The sequence below is a fragment of the Ascaphus truei genome, unplaced genomic scaffold (assembly GCF_040206685.1).
Source record: "Ascaphus truei isolate aAscTru1 unplaced genomic scaffold, aAscTru1.hap1 HAP1_SCAFFOLD_1035, whole genome shotgun sequence".
Taxonomy (NCBI): Eukaryota; Metazoa; Chordata; class Amphibia; order Anura; family Ascaphidae; genus Ascaphus; species Ascaphus truei.
Window position 1 is genome coordinate 25,001 of NW_027453900.1, and position 17,845 is coordinate 42,845.

At 53.6% G+C, this 17,845-nt stretch overlaps 1 protein-coding gene across 2 annotated transcripts in view; it reads right to left on the bottom strand.

The window, feature by feature from the left end:
* LOC142474980 (steroid hormone receptor ERR2-like) overlaps positions 1-17,086 on the bottom strand; it is a 38,776-nt gene extending 21,690 nt beyond the window's left edge. The window contains exon 1 of one of the 2 annotated variants that reach the window (XM_075581080.1): positions 17,001-17,086. The gene's annotated coding sequence lies outside the window, so the exon portion shown is untranslated. The remainder of the gene's footprint in view (positions 1-17,000) is intronic. The other variant, XM_075581081.1, reaches the window with a different exon arrangement.
* Between the last annotated feature and the right edge of the window lie 759 nt (positions 17,087-17,845).

A 17,845-nucleotide genomic window follows, 5' to 3' on the forward strand; every position in this document is an offset into this window, starting at 1 on the left:
AGGGGGGATTATGTGTGAGGGGGCACAATGTGTGTGTGGGGGGGGGCACAGTGTGTGTGTTTTGTGTGTGTGTGTGTGTTAGGGGGGCACACTGTGTGTGTGTGTGGGGGCGGGGGGGCACAGTGTGTGTGTTTTGTGTGTGTGTGTGAGGGGGGCTCCCCCCAGAGAGTGGGGGGAAGTGATGTAGGCGCAGATCTCCTTAATGGTCTTGTTGTGTTGAAGCAGCGCGAGGCTCTCAGGGATGGAAATGCATTGTATGGCGGGAGGGGGGGGGGGGATTACATGGGAGGGGGTATTACATGGGAGGGGGTATTACATGGGAGGGGGTATTACATGGGAGGGGGAATTACATGGGAGGGGGGGATTACATGGAGGGGGTATTACATGGAGGGGGGATTACATGGGAGGGGGTATTACATGGGAGGGGGTATTACATGGGAGGGGGTATTACATGGGAGGGGGATATTACATGGGAGGGGGATATTACATGGGAGGGGGATATTACATGTGAGGGGGATATTACATGGGAGGGGGTTATTACATGGAATGGGTATTACATGGGAGGGGGGTATTACATGGAATGGGTATTACATGGGAGGGGGTATTACATGGGAGGGGGTATTACATGGGAGGGGGATATTACATGGGAGGGGGATATTACATGGAATGGGTATTACATGGAAGGGGGGTATTACATGGAATGGGTATTACATGGGAGGGGGGTATTACATGGGAGGGGGATATTACATGGGAGGGGGTATTACATGGGAGGGGGAATTACATGGGAGGGGGGGATTACATGGAGGGGGGATTACATGGGAGGGGGGATTACATGGGAGGGGGTATTACATGGGAGGGGGTATTACATGGGAGGGGGTATTACATGGGAGGGGGTATTACATGGGAGGGGGATATTACATGGGAGGGGGTATTACATGGGAGGGGGAATTACATGGGAGGGGGGGATTACATGGAGGGGGTATTACATGGGAGGGGGGATTACATGGAGGGGGGATTACATGGGAGGGGGTATTACATGGGAGGGGGTATTACATGGGAGGGGGTATTACATGGGAGGGGGATATTACATGGGAGGGGGATATTACATGGGAGGGGGTTATTACATGGAATGGGTATTACATGGGAGGGGGGTATTACATGGAATGGGTATTACATGGGAGGGGGTATTACATGGGAGGGGGTATTACATGGGAGGGGGATATTACATGGGAGGGGGATATTACATGGAATGGGTATTACATGGAAGGGGGGTATTACATGGAATGGGTATTACATGGGAGGGGGGTATTACATGGGAGGGGGTATTACATGGGAGGGGGATATTACATGGGAGTGGGTTATTACATGGAATGGGTATTACATGGGAGTGGGGGATTACATGGGAGGGGGTATTACATGGGAGGGGGTATTACATGGGAGGGGGTATTACATGGGAGGGGGTATTACATGGGAGGGGGATATTACATGGGAGGGGGTTATTACATGGAATGGGTATTACATGGGAGGGGGGTATTACATGGAATGGGTATTACATGGGAGGGGGGTATTACATGGGGGGAGATTACATGGAGGGGGGATTACATGGGAGGGGGGTATTACATGGAATGGGTATTACATGGGAGGGGGGGATTACATGGAGGGGGTATTACATGGAGGGGGTATTACATGGGAGGGGGGTATTACATGGAATGGGTATTACATGGGAGGGGGGTATTACATGGAATGGGTATTACATGGGAGGGGGGGATTACATGGAGGGGGGATTACATGGAGGGGGGATTACATGGAGGAGGTATTACATGGGAGGGGGGGATTACATGGAGGGGGTATTACATGGGAGGGGGGATTACATGGAGGGGGGATTACATGGGGGGGGTATTACATGGAGGGGGGATTACATGGGAGGGGGGATTACATGGAGGGGGGATTACATGGAAGGGGGGATTACATGGAGGGGGGATTACATGGGAGGGGGGTATTACATGGGGGGGAGATTACATGGAAGGGGGGATTACATGGATGGGGGATTACATGGGAGGGGGGATTACATGGAATGGGTATTACATTGGAGGGGGGATTACATGGAGGGGGTATTACATGGATGGGGGATTACATGGGAGGGGGGATTACATGGGAGGGGGGATTACATGGGAGGGGGGATTACATGGATGGTGGAATTACATGGGAGGGGGGATTACATGGGAGGGGGGATTACATGGAGGGGGATTACATGGAGGGGGATTACATGGGAGGGGGGGTTACATGGGAGGGGGGGTTACATGGGAGAGGGGGATTACATGGGAGAGGGGTATTACAAGGTAGGGGGGATTACATGGAGGGGGATTACATGGAGGGGGTATTACATGGAATGGGTATTACATGGGAGGGGGGTATTACATGGGAGGGGGATATTACATGGAATGGGTATTACATGGGAGGGGGGTATTACATGGGGGGGGAGATTACATGGAGGGGGGATTACATGGGAGGGGGGTATTACATGGAGGGGGGATTACATGGGAGGGGGGGATTACATGGAATGGGTATTACATGGGAGGGGGGTATTACATGGAAGGGGTATTACATGGGAGGGGGGTATTACATGGGGGGGAGATTACATGGAGGGGGGATTACATGGGAGGGGGGTATTACATGGAGGGGGGATTACATGGGAGGGGGGGGATTACATGGAGGGGGGATTACATGGGAGGGGGTTATTACATGGAATGGGTATTACATGGGAGTGGGGGATTACATGGGAGGGGGTATTACATGGGAGGGGGTATTACATGGGAGGGGGTATTACATGGGAGGGGGTATTACATGGGAGGGGGTATTACATGGGAGGGGGTATTACATGGGAGGGGGATATTACATGGGAGGGGGTTATTACATGGAATGGGTATTACATGGGAGGGGGGTATTACATGGAATGGGTATTACATGGGAGGGGGGTATTACATGGGGGGAGATTACATGGAGGGGGGATTACATGGGAGGGGGGTATTACATGGAATGGGTATTACATGGGAGGGGGGGATTACATGGAGGGGGGATTACATGGAGGGGGTATTACATGGGAGGGGGGTATTACATGGAATGGGTATTACATGGGAGGGGGGTATTACATGGAATGGGTATTACATGGGAGGGGGGATTACATGGAGGGGGGATTACATGGAGGGGGGATTACATGGAGGAGGTATTACATGGGAGGGGGGGATTACATGGAGGGGGTATTACATGGGAGGGGGGATTACATGGGGGGGGTATTACATGGAGGGGGGATTACATGGGAGGGGGGGATTACATGGAGGGGGGATTACATGGAAGGGGGGATTACATGGAGGGGGCATTACATGGGAGGGGGGTATTACATGGGGGGGAGATTACATGGAAGGGGGGATTACATGGAGGGGGGATTACATGGAGGGGGGTATTACATGGATGGGGGGATTACATGGGAGGGGGGATTACATGGAGGGGGGTATTACATGGATGGGGGGATTACATGGGAGGGGGGATTACATGGGAGGGGGGATTACATGGAGAGGGATTACATGGGAGGGGGGGTTACATGGGAGGGGGGTTACATGGGAGAGGGGGATTACATGGGAGAGGGGGATTACAAGGTAGGGGGGATTACATGGAGGGGGGTATTACATGGAATGGGTATTACATGGGAGGGGGGTATTACATGGGGGGGAGATTACATGGAGGGGGGATTACATGGGAGGGGGGTATTACATGGAGGGGGGATTACATGGGAGGGGGGGATTACATGGAGGGGGGATTACATGGGAGGGGGTTATTACATGGAATGGGTATTACATGGGAGTGGGGGATTACATGGGAGGGGGTATTACATGGGAGGGGGTATTACATGGGAGGGGGTATTACATGGGAGGGGGTATTACATGGGAGGGGGATATTACATGGGAGGGGGTTATTACATGGAATGGGTATTACATGGGAGGGGGGTATTACATGGAATGGGTATTACATGGGAGGGGGGTATTACATGGGGGGAGATTACATGGAGGGGGGATTACATGGGAGGGGGGTATTACATGGAATGGGTATTACATGGGAGGGGGGGGATTACATGGAGGGGGGATTACATGGAGGGGGTATTACATGGGAGGGGGGTATTACATGGAATGGGTATTACATGGGAGGGGGGTATTACATGGAATGGGTATTACATGGGAGGGGGTATTACATGGGAGGGGGTATTACATGGGAGGGGGATATTACATGGGAGGGGGTTATTACATGGAATGGGTATTACATGGGAGGGGGGTATTACATGGAATGGGTATTACATGGGAGGGGGGTATTACATGGGGGGAGATTACATGGAGGGGGGATTACATGGGAGGGGGGTATTACATGGAATGGGTATTACATGGGAGGGGGGGGATTACATGGAGGGGGGATTACATGGAGGGGGTATTACATGGGAGGGGGGTATTACATGGAATGGGTATTACATGGGAGGGGGGTATTACATGGAATGGGTATTACATGGGAGGGGGGGATTACATGGAGGGGGGATTACATGGAGGGGGGATTACATGGAGGAGGTATTACATGGGAGGGGGGGATTACATGGAGGGGGTATTACATGGGAGGGGGTATTACATGGAGGGGGGATTACATGGGAGGGGGGGATTACATGGAGGGGGGATTACATGGAAGGGGGGATTACATGGAAGGGGGGATTACATGGGAGGGGGGTATTACATGGGGGGGAGATTACATGGAAGGGGGGATTACATGGAGGGGGGATTACATGGGAGGGGGGATTACATGGAATGGGTATTACATGGGAGGGGGGATTACATGGAGGGGGGTATTACATGGATGGGGGGATTACATGGGAGGGGGGATTACATGGAGAGGGGTATTACATGGATGGTGGGATTACATGGGAGGGGGAATTACATGGGAGGGGGGATTACATGGAGGGGGATTACATGGAGGGGGATTACATGGGAGGGGGGGTTACATGGGAGGGGGGGTTATATGGGAGAGGGGGATTACATGGGAGAGGGGTATTACAAGGTAGGGGGGATTACATGGAGGGGGATTACATGGAGGGGGTATTACATGGAATGGGTATTACATGGGAGGGGGATATTACATGGAATGGGTATTACATGGAGGGGGTATTACATGGAATGGGTATTACATGGGAGGGGGATATTACATGGAATGGGTATTACATGGGAGGGGGGTATTACATGTGGGGGAGATTACATGGAGGGGGGATTACATGGGAGGGGGGTATTACATGGAGGGGGGATTACATGGGAGGGGGGGATTACATGGAGAGGGGATTACATGGAAGGGGGGATTACATGGAGGGGGGATTACATGGGAGGGGGGATTACATGGGAGGGGGGTATTACATGGGGGGGAGATTACATGGAGGGGGGATTACATGGGAGGGGGGATTACAAGGTAGGGGGGATTACATGGAGGGGGATTACATGGAGGGGGTATTACATGGAATGGGTATTACATGGGAGGGGGATATTACATGGGAGGGGGGTATTACATGGAATGGGTATTACATGGGAGGGGGGTATTACATGTGGGGGAGATTACATGGAGGGGGGATTACATGGGAGGGGGGTATTACATGGAGGGGGGATTACATGGGAGGGGGGATTACATGGAGAGGGGATTACATGGAAGAGGGGATTACATGGAAGGGGGGATTACATGGAGGGGGGATTACATGGGAGGGGGGATTACATGGGAGGGGGGTATTACATGGGGGGGAGATTACATGGAAGGGGGGATTACATGGAGGGGGGATTACATGGGAGGGGGGATTACATGGAATGGGTATTACATGGGAGGGGGGATTACATGGAGGGGGGTATTACATGGATGGGGGGATTACATGGGAGGGTGGATTACATGGGAGAGGGGTATTACATGGATGGGGGGATTACATGGGAGGGGGGATTACATGGGAGGGGGGATTACATGGAGGGGGATTACATGGGAGGGGGGGTTACATGGGAGAGGGGGATTACATGGGAGAGGGGTATTACAAGGTAGGGGGGATTACATGGAGGGGGATTACATGGAGGGGGTATTACATGGAGGGGGGTATTACATGGGAGGGGGATTACATGGGAGGGGGGATTACATGGGAGGGGGGATTACATGGGAGGGGGGATTACATGGGAGGGGGATTACATGGGAGGGGGGATTACATGGAGGGGGGATTACATGGAGGGGGGATTACATGGAGGGGGGTATTACATGGAGGGTTGTATTACATGGGAGGGGGATTACATGGGAGGGGGGATTACATGGGAGGGGGGATTACATGGGAGAGGGGGATTACATGGGAGGGGGATTACATGGGAGGGGGGATTACATGGAGGGGGGTATTACATGGGAGGGGGATTACATGGGAGGGGGGGATTACATGGGAGGGGGGATTACATGGGAGGGGGATTACATGGGAGGGGGATTACATGGGAGGGGGATTACATGGGAGGGGGGATTACATGGAGGGGGGATTACATGGGAGGGGGGATTATGTGTGAGGGGGCACACTGTGTGTGTGTGTGTGTGTGTGTGTGTGTGTGTGTGTGTGTGTGTGTGTGTGTGTGTGTGTGTGTGTGTGTGTGTGTGTGTGTGTGTGTGTGTGTGTGTGTGAGGGGGCACACTGTGTGTGTGTGTGTGTGTGAGGGGGCACACTGTGTGTGTGTGGGGGGGGGCACAGTGTGTGTTTTGTGTGTGTGTGTGTTAGGGGGGCACACTGTGTGTGTGTGGGGGCGGGGGGGCACAGTGTGTGTGTTTTGTGTGTGTGTGTGTGAGGGGGGCTCCCCCCAGAGAGTGGGGGGAAGTGATGTAGGCGCAGATCTCCTTAATGGTCTTGTTGTGTTGAAGCAGCGCGAGGCTCTCAGGGATGGAAATGCATTGTATGGCGGGAGGGGGGGGGGGGATTACATGGGAGGGGGTATTACATGGGAGGGGGTATTACATGGGAGGGGGTATTACATGGGAGGGGGTATTACATGGGAGGGGGTATTACATGGGAGGGGGGTATTACATGGGAGGGGGTATTACATGGGAGGGGGTATTACATAGGAGGGGGTATTACATGGGAGGGGGTATTACATGGGAGGGGGTATTACATGGGAGGGGGTATTACATGGGAGGGGGTATTACATGGGAGGGGGGTATTACATGGGAGGGGGTTATTACATGGAATGGGTATTACATGGGAGGGGGGGATTACATGGAGGGGATATTACATGGAGGGGGTATTACATGGGAGGGGGGTATTACATGGAATGGGTATTACATGGGAGGGGGGTATTACATGGAATGGGTATTACATGGGAGGGGGGGATTACATGGAGGGGGGATTACATGGAGGGGGGATTACATGGAGGAGGTATTACATGGGAGGGGGGGATTACATGGAGGGGGTATTACATGGGAGGGGGGATTACATGGAGGGGGGATTACATGGGGGGGGTATTACATGGAGGGGGGATTACATGGGAGGGGGGATTACATGGAGGGGGGATTACATGGAAGGGGGGATTACATGGAGGGGGGATTACATGGGAGGGGGGTATTACATGGGGGGGAGATTACATGGAAGGGGGGATTACATGGAGGGGGGATTACATGGGAGGGGGGATTACATGGAATGGGTATTACATGGGAGGGGGGATTACATGGAGGGGGTATTACATGGATGGGGGATTACATGGGAGGGGGGATTACATGGGAGGGGGGATTACATGGGAGGGGGGATTACATGGATGGTGGAATTACATGGGAGGGGGGATTACATGGGAGGGGGGATTACATGGAGGGGGATTACATGGAGGGGGATTACATGGGAGGGGGGTGTTACATGGGAGGGGGGGTTACATGGGAGAGGGGGATTACATGGGAGAGGGGTATTACAAGGTAGGGGGGATTACATGGAGGGGGATTACATGGAGGGGGTATTACATGGAATGGGTATTACATGGGAGGGGGGTATTACATGGGAGGGGGATATTACATGGAATGGGTATTACATGGGAGGGGGGTATTACATGGGGGGGGAGATTACATGGAGGGGGGATTACATGGGAGGGGGGTATTACATGGAGGGGGGATTACATGGGAGGGGGGGATTACATGGAATGGGTATTACATGGGAGGGGGGTATTACATGGAATGGGTATTACATGGGAGGGGGGTATTACATGGGGGGGAGATTACATGGAGGGGGGATTACATGGGAGGGGGGTATTACATGGAGGGGGGATTACATGGGAGGGGGAGATTACATGGAGGGGGGATTACATGGGAGGGGGTTATTACATGGAATGGGTATTACATGGGAGTGGGGGATTACATGGGAGGGGGTATTACATGGGAGGGGGTATTACATGGGAGGGGGTATTACATGGGAGGGGGTATTACATGGGAGGGGGATATTACATGGGAGGGGGTTATTACATGGAATGGGTATTACATGGGAGGGGGGTATTACATGGAATGGGTATTACATGGGAGGGGGGTATTACATGGGGGGAGATTACATGGAGGGGGGATTACATGGGAGGGGGGTATTACATGGAATGGGTATTACATGGGAGGGGGGGATTACATGGAGGGGGGATTACATGGAGGGGGTATTACATGGGAGGGGGGTATTACATGGAATGGGTATTACATGGGAGGGGGGTATTACATGGAATGGGTATTACATGGGAGGGGGGATTACATGGAGGGGGGATTACATGGAGGGGGGATTACATGGAGGGGGGATTACATGGAGGAGGTATTACATGGGAGGGGGGGATTACATGGAGGGGGTATTACATGGGAGGGGGGATTACATGGGGGGGTATTACATGGAGGGGGGATTACATGGGAGGGGGGGATTACATGGAGGGGGGATTACATGGAAGGGGGGATTACATGGAGGGGGCATTACATGGGAGGGGGGTATTACATGGGGGGGAGATTACATGGAAAGGGGGATTACATGGAGGGGGGATTACATGGAGGGGGGTATTACATGGATGGGGGGATTACATGGGAGGGGGGATTACATGGGAGGGGGGATTACATGGAGGGGGGTATTACATGGATGGGGGGATTACATGGGAGGGGGGATTACATGGGAGGGGGGATTACATGGAGAGGGATTACATGGGAGGGGGGGTTACATGGGAGGGGGGTTACATGGGAGAGGGGGATTACATGGGAGAGGGGGATTACAAGGTAGGGGGGATTACATGGAGGGGGATTACATGGAGGGGGATTACATGGAGGGGGTATTACATGGAATGGGTATTACATGGGAGGGGGATATTACATGGGAGGGGGATATTACATGGAATGGGTATTACATGGGAGGGGGGTATTACATGAGGGGGGATTACATGGGAGGGGGGATTACATGGAGGGGGGATTACATGGGAGGGGGGATTACATGGAATGGGTATTACATGGGAGGGGGGTATTACATGGAATGGGTATTACATGGGAGGGGGGTATTACATGGGGGGGAGATTACATGGAGGGGGGATTACATGGGAGGGGGGTATTACATGGAGGGGGGATTACATGGGAGGGGGGGATTACATGGAGGGGGGATTACATGGGAGGGGGTTATTACATGGAATGGGTATTACATGGGAGTGGGGGATTACATGGGAGGGGGTATTACATGGGAGGGGGTATTACATGGGAGGGGGTATTACATGGGAGGGGGTATTACATGGGAGGGGGTATTACATGGGAGGGGGATATTACATGGGAGGGGGTTATTACATGGAATGGGTATTACATGGGAGGGGGGTATTACATGGAATGGGTATTACATGGGAGGGGGGTATTACATGGGGGGAGATTACATGGAGGGGGGATTACATGGGAGGGGGGTATTACATGGAATGGGTATTACATGGGAGGGGGGGATTACATGGAGGGGGGATTACATGGAGGGGGTATTACATGGGAGGGCGGTATTACATGGAATGGGTATTACATGGGAGGGGGGTATTACATGGAATGGGTATTACATGGGAGGGGGGGATTACATGGAGGGGGGATTACATGGAGGGGGGATTACATGGAGGAGGTATTACATGGGAGGGGGGGATTACATGGAGGGGGTATTACATGGGAGGGGGGATTACATGGAGGGAGGATTACATGGGGGGGGTATTACATGGAGGGGGGATTACATGGGAGGGGGGGATTACATGGAGGGGGGATTACATGGAAGGGGGGATTACATGGAGGGGGGATTACATGGGAGGGGGGTATTACATGGGGGGGAGATTACATGGAGGGGGGATTACATGGGAGGGGGGATTACATGGAGGGGGGATTACATGGAATGGGTATTACATGGGAGGGGGGATTACATGGAGGGGGGTATTACATGGATGGGGGGATTACATGGGAGGGGGGATTACATGGAGAGGGGTATTACATGGATGGTGGGATTACATGGGAGGGGGAATTACATGGGAGGGGGGATTACATGGAGGGGGATTACATGGAGGGGGATTACATGGGAGGGGGGGTTACATGGGAGGGGGGGTTACATGGGAGAGGGGGATTACATGGGAGAGGGGTATTACAAGGTAGGGGGGATTACATGGAGGGGGATTACATGGAGGGGGTATTACATGGAGGGGGGTATTACATGGAATGGGTATTACATGGGAGGGGGATATTACATGGAATGGGTATTACATGGAGGGGGTATTACATGGAATGGGTATTACATGGGAGGGGGATATTACATGGAATGGGTATTACATGGGAGGGGGGTATTACATGTGGGGGAGATTACATGGAGGGGGGATTACATGGGAGGGGGGTATTACATGGAGGGGGGATTACATGGGAGGGGGGGATTACATGGAGAGGGGATTACATGGAAGGGGGGATTACATGGAGGGGGGATTACATGGGAGGGGGGATTACATGGGAGGGGGGTATTACATGGGGGGGAGATTACATGGAGGGGGGATTACATGGGAGGGGGGATTACAAGGTAGGGGGGATTACATGGAGGGGGATTACATGGAGGGGGTATTACATGGAATGGGTATTACATGGGAGGGGGATATTACATGGGAGGGGGGTATTACATGGAATGGGTATTACATGGGAGGGGGGTATTACATGTGGGGGAGATTACATGGAGGGGGGATTACATGGGAGGGGGGTATTACATGGAGGGGGGATTACATGGGAGGGGGGATTACATGGAGAGGGGATTACATGGAAGAGGGGATTACATGGAAGGGGGGATTACATGGAGGGGGGATTACATGGGAGGGGGGGATTACATGGGAGGGGGGTATTACATGGGGGGGAGATTACATGGAAGGGGGGATTACATGGAGGGGGGATTACATGGGAGGGGGGATTACATGGAATGGGTATTACATGGGAAGGGGGATTACATGGAGGGGGGTATTACATGGATGGGGGGATTACATGGGAGGGTGGATTACATGGGAGAGGGGTATTACATGGATGGGGGGATTACATGGGAGGGGGGATTACATGGGAGGGGGGATTACATGGAGGGGGATTACATGGGAGGGGGGGTTACATGGGAGAGGGGGATTACATGGGAGAGGGGTATTACAAGGTAGGGGGGGATTACATGGAGGGGGTATTACATGGAGGGGGGTATTACATGGAGGGGGGAATTACATGGGAGGGGGATTACATGGGAGGGGGGATTACATGGGAGGGGGGATTACATGGGAGGGGGGATTACATGGGAGGGGGATTACATGGGAGGGGGATTACATGGGAGGGGGGATTACATGGAGGGGGGATTACATGGAGGGGGGATTACATGGAGGGGGGTATTACATGGAGGGTTGTATTACATGGGAGGGGGATTACATGGGAGGGGGGATTACATGGGAGGGGGGATTACATGGGAGGGGGGATTACATGGGAGAGGGGGATTACATGGGAGAGGGGGATTACATGGGAGGGGGATTACATGGGAGGGGGGATTACATGGAGGGGGGTATTACATGGGAGGGGGATTACATGGGAGGGGGGATTACATGGGAGGGGGGATTACATGGGAGGGGGATTACATGGGAGGGGGATTACATGGGAGGGGGGATTACATGGAGGGGGGATTACATGGGAGGGGGGATTATGTGTGAGGGGGCACACTGTGTGTGTGTGTGTGTGTGTGTGTGTGTGTGTGTGTGTGTGTGTGTGTGTGTGTGTGAGGGGGCACACTGTGTGTGTGTGGGGGGGGGCACAGTGTGTTTGTTTTGTGTGTGTGTGTGTTAGGGGGGCACACTGTGTGTGTGTGGGGGCGGGGGGGCACAGTGTGTGTGTTTTGTGTGTGTGTGTGAGGGGGGCTCCCCCCAGAGAGTGGGGGGAAGTGATGTAGGCGCAGATCTCCTTAATGGTCTTGTTGTGTTGAAGCAGCGCGAGGCTCTCAGGGATGGAAATGCATTGTATGGCGGGAGGGGGGGGGGGATTACATTGGAGGGGGTATTACATGGGAGGGGGTATTACATGGGAGGGGGTATTACATGGGAGGGGGTATTACATGGGAGGGGGTATTACATGGGAGGGGGTATTACATGGGAGGGGGGTATTACATGGGAGGGGGTATTACATGGGAGGGGGTATTACATAGGAGGGGGTATTACATGGGAGGGGGTATTACATGGGAGGGGGTATTACATGGGAGGGGGTATTACATGGGAGGGGGTATTACATGGGAGGGGGGTATTACATGGGAGGGGGTTATTACATGGAATGGGTATTACATGGGAGGGGGGTATTACATGGGGGGGAGATTACATGGGAGGGGGATATTACATGGGAGGGGGTTATTACATGGAATGGGTATTACATGGGAGGGGGGTATTACATGGGGGGGAGATTACATGGAAAGGGGGATTACATGGAGGGGGGATTACATGGGAGGGGGGTATTACATGGAATGGGTATTACATGGGAGGGGGATATTACATGGGAGGGGGGATTACATGGAAAGGGGGATTACATGGAGGGGGGATTACATGGAAGGGGGGATTACATGGAGGGGGGATTACATGGGAGGGGGGTATTACATGGGGGGAGATTACATGGAAGGGGGGATTACATGGAGGGGGTATTACATGGAGGGGGATATTACATGGGAGGGGGGATTACATGGGAGGGGGATTACATGGGAGGGGGATTACATGGGAGGGGGGATTACATGGAGGGGGATTACATGGGAGGGGGGGTTACATGGGAGGAGGGGTTACATGGGAGGGGGGGTTACATGGGAGAGGGGGATTACATGGGAGAGGGGGATTACAAGGAAGGGGGATTACATGGAGGGGGATTAGATGGGAGGGGGGATTACATGGGAGGGGGGATTACATGGGAGGGGGGATTACATGGGAGGGGGATTACATGGAGGGGGGATTACATGGAGGGGGGATTACATGGGAGGGGGGATTACATGGGAGGGGGGATTACATGGGAGGGGGGATTACATGGGAGGGGGGATTACATGGGAGGGAGGATTACATGGGAGGGGGGATTACATGGGAGAGGGGGATTACATGCGAGAGGGGTATTACAAGGGAGGGGGGTATTACATGGAGGGGGGATTACATGGAGGGGGATTACATGGAGGGGGATTACATGGGAGAGGGGGATTACATGGGAGAGGGGGATTACATGGAGGGGGATTACATGGGAGAGGGGATTACATGGGAGAGGGGGATTACATGGGAGAGGGGGATTACATGGGAGAGGGGGATTACATGGAGAGGGGGGATTACATGGAGGGGGTTACATGGGGCATGGGATATTAAATGGAATAGAGAGGGGTATTACATGGGGCGGGGGCCAGGGTGTTGCAAGGACGTGGGTATTACATGGAGGGGGGATTGCACGGATGGGGGATTATATATGGAGCCGGGGGTATTATATGGAAGGGGTTATTACACGAAGGGGGGATTACATAGAAGGGGATTATTACATGGAAGGGGGGGATTATATGGAAGGGGTTATTACACGGAGGGGGGATTACATAGAAGGGGATTACATAGAAGGGGGTATTACATGGAAGGGGGATTGCACGGAGGGGGATTACATAGAGCGAGCAGATTACATGAGAGGGGTGGAGGATTACATCGGGCAAAAAAGCGTGGCGTTATAACGGGAGTCGTGGCGTTATAACGGGGGTCGTGGCGTATAACGGGGGTCGTGGCGTTATAACGGGAGTCGTGGCGTTATAACGGGAGTCGTGGCGTTATAACGGGAGTCGTGGCGTTATAACGGGAGTCGTGGCGTTATAACGGGGTCGTGGCGTTATAACGGGGGTCGTGGCGTTATAACGGGGGTCGTGGCGTTATAACGGGGGTCGTGGCGTTATAACGGGAGTCGTGGCGTTATAACGGGAGTCGTGGCGTTATAACGGGGGTCGTGGCGTTATAACGGGAGTCGTGGCGTTATAACGGGAGTCGTGGCGTTATAACGGGAGTCGTGGCGTTATAACGGGAGTCGTGGCGTTATAACGGGAGTCGTGGCGTTATAACGGGAGTCGTGGCGTTATAACGGGAGTCGTGGCGTTATAACGGGAGTCGTGGCGTTATAACGGGAGTCGTGGCGTTATAACGGGAGTCGTGGCGTTATAACGGGAGTCGTGGCGTTATAACGGGAGTCGTGGCGTTATAACGGGAGTCGTGGCGTTATAACGGGGGTCGTGGCGTTATAACGGGAGTCGTGGCGTTATAACGGGGGTCGTGGCGTTATAACGGGAGTCGTGGCGTTATAACGGGGAGTCGTGGCGTTATAACGGAGTCGTGGCGTTATAACGGGAGTCGTGGCGTTATAACGGGAGTCGTGGCGTTATAACGGGAAGTCGTGGCGTTATAACGGGAGTCGGGGCGTTATAACGGGAGTCGGGGCGTTATAACGGGAGTCGTGGCGTTATAACGGGAGTCGTGGCGTTATAACGGGAGTCGTGGCGTTATAACGGGAGTCGTGGCGTTATAACGGGAGTCGTGGCGTTATAACGGGAGTCGTGGCGTTATAACGAGAGTCTTGGCGTTATAACGGGGGTCGTGGCGTTATAACGGAGTCGTGGCGTTATAACGGGAGTCGTGGCGTTATAACGGGGGTCGTGGCGTTATAACGGGAGTCGTGGCGTTATAACGGGAGTCGTGGCGTTATAACGGGAGTCGTGGCGTTATAACGGGGTCGTGGCGTTATAACGGGGTCGTGGCGTTATAACGGGGGTCGTGGCGTTATAACGGGGGTCGTGGCGTTATAACGGGGGTCGTGGCGTTATAAACGGGGGTCGTGGCGTTATAACGGGGGTCGTGGCGTTATAACGGGGGTGATTGCGTTAAACTACAGGTCATTGAGTTACAGTGGGGGGGACATTGTGTTACAGTGGGGGGGGGGACATTGTGTTACAGTGGGGGGGACATTGTGTTACAGTGGGGGGGGACATTGTGTTACAGTGGGGGGGACATTGTGTTTCAGTGGGGGGGTCATTGTGTTACAGTGGGGGGTCATTGTGTTACAGTGGGGGGGGACATTGTGTTACAGTGGGGGACATTGTGTTACAGTGGGGGGGACATTGTGTTACAGTGGGGGGGTCATTGTGTTACAGTGGGGGGGTCATTGTGTTACAGGTGGGGGGACATTGTGTTACAGTGGGGGGGACATTGTGTTACAGTGGGGGGACATTGTGTTACAGTGGGGGGACATTGTGTTACAGTGGGGGGGACATTGTGTTACAGTGGGGGGACATTGTGTTACAGTGGGGGGACATTGTGTTACAGTGGGGGGGCACATTGTGTTACAGTGGGGGGGTCATTGTGTTACAGTGGGGGGGACATTGTGTTACAGTGGGGGGGACATTGTGTTACAGTGGGGGGACATTGTGTTACAGTGGGGGGACATTGTGTTACTGTGTAGGGGACATTGTGTTACAGTGGGGGGACATTGTGTTACATTGGGGGTCATTGTGTTACAGTGGGGGGACATTGTATGTATATAGCGCCATTAATGTACATAGCGCCTCACAGCAGTGATACACGTGACAATCATATAAATAACAAATAATACAAATAACACATAACGGGAAGAAGTGCTTCAGACATAAAAGTGATTCTTTGTAAGTGTGTGTACGTGTGACTGTGTACGTATGTATATGTACTACATGTTTGAGTGTGTATTTGTGTGTATTTCACATGAGTGTACATGTGTTTGTATGTGTGAGTGTACGTGTGAGTGTACATGTATATGTCTGAGTACGTGTTTTTTGTGTGTACGTGTAGATGTGTGAGTGTACATGTGTACGTGTGTGCATATGTGTGAGTGTATCGGAGTGTCTGTGTATATGTGTGACTATGTGCGAGTGTACGTGTGAGTGTACTTGTATATGTCTGAGTACGTGTTTTTTTGCGTGTGTACATGTGTATGTGTTTGTGTACGTGTGTGTATATGTGTGCATATGTGTGAGTGTATCAGAGTTACTGTATATGTGTGACTGTGTGTGTGTAGATCTGTGAGTTTACTTTTGTGTGTACATGTGTGTGTGTGTGTGTGTGTGTGTATGAGTGTATATGTGTGTGTGTGTGTGTATATGTGTGTGTGTGTATGTGTGTGTATGTGTATGTGTATGTGTATGTGTATGTGTGTGTGTGTGTGTGTGTGTGTGTGTGTGTGTGTGTGTGTGTGTGTGTGTGTGTGTGTGTGTGTGTGTGTGTGTGTGTGTGTGTGTATGTGAGTATGTGTGTGTGAGTATGTGTGTGTGAGTATGTGTGTGTGAGTATGTGTGTGAGTATGTGTGTGAGTATGTGTGTGAGTATGTGTGTGAGTGAGAGTACAGTACGTGTATGGGACTTCCTCCCCCAGGACAGATAAAGTTATTAGAAGAAGTAACAGAGCAGGCGACAAAACCCAATTATTACCCAACTCATGCGCAGCGGAGATCCCCAAACACTGCTAAATATGGGAGCCCCCAGGGAGAGGCCGCACTGACAGGAGACAGGGAAAGAGAGCAAGAGAGGGAGGGACAGGGGGTGGGGGAGAGGGAGGGACAGGGGGGTGGGGGAGAGGGAGGGACAGGGGGGTGGGGGACAGGGAGGGACAGGGGGGTGGGGGACAGGGAGGGACAGGGGGTGGGGGACAGGGAGGGACAGGGGGTGGGGGACAGGGAGGACAGGGGGTGGGGAGAAAGAGAGCAAGAGAGGGAGGGACAGGGGGTGGGGGACAGGGAGGGACAGGGGGTGGGGGACAGGGAGGGACGAGGGGGAAGAAAGAGAGCAAGAGCGGGAGGGACAGGGAGGGACGGGGCGGGGGAGAAAGAGCAAGAGAGGGAGGGACAGGGGGTGGGGGACAGGGGTGGGGGACAGGGAGGGGGTGGGAGAAAGAGAGCAAGAGAGGGAGGGACAGGGGGGTGGGGGACAGGGAGGGACGGGGGGGAGAAAGAGAGCAAGAGAGGGAGGGACAGGGGGGTGGGGGACAGGGAGGGACAGGGGGTGGGGGACAGGGAAGAACGGGGGGAGAAAGAGAGCAAGAGAGGGAGGGACGGGTTGGGGGACAGGGAGTGGGGGACGGGGGGGGGGAGAAAGAGAGCAAGAGAGGGAGGGACGGGGTGGGGGACAGGGAGGGACAGGGGGGGACAGGGGGGTGGGGGACAGGGAGGGAGGGGTGGGAGAAAGAGAGCAAGAGAGGGAGGGACGGGGTGGGGGACAGGGAGGGACGGGGGGGAGAAAGAGCAAATAGAGGGAGGGACAAGGGGGGCGGGAGAGAG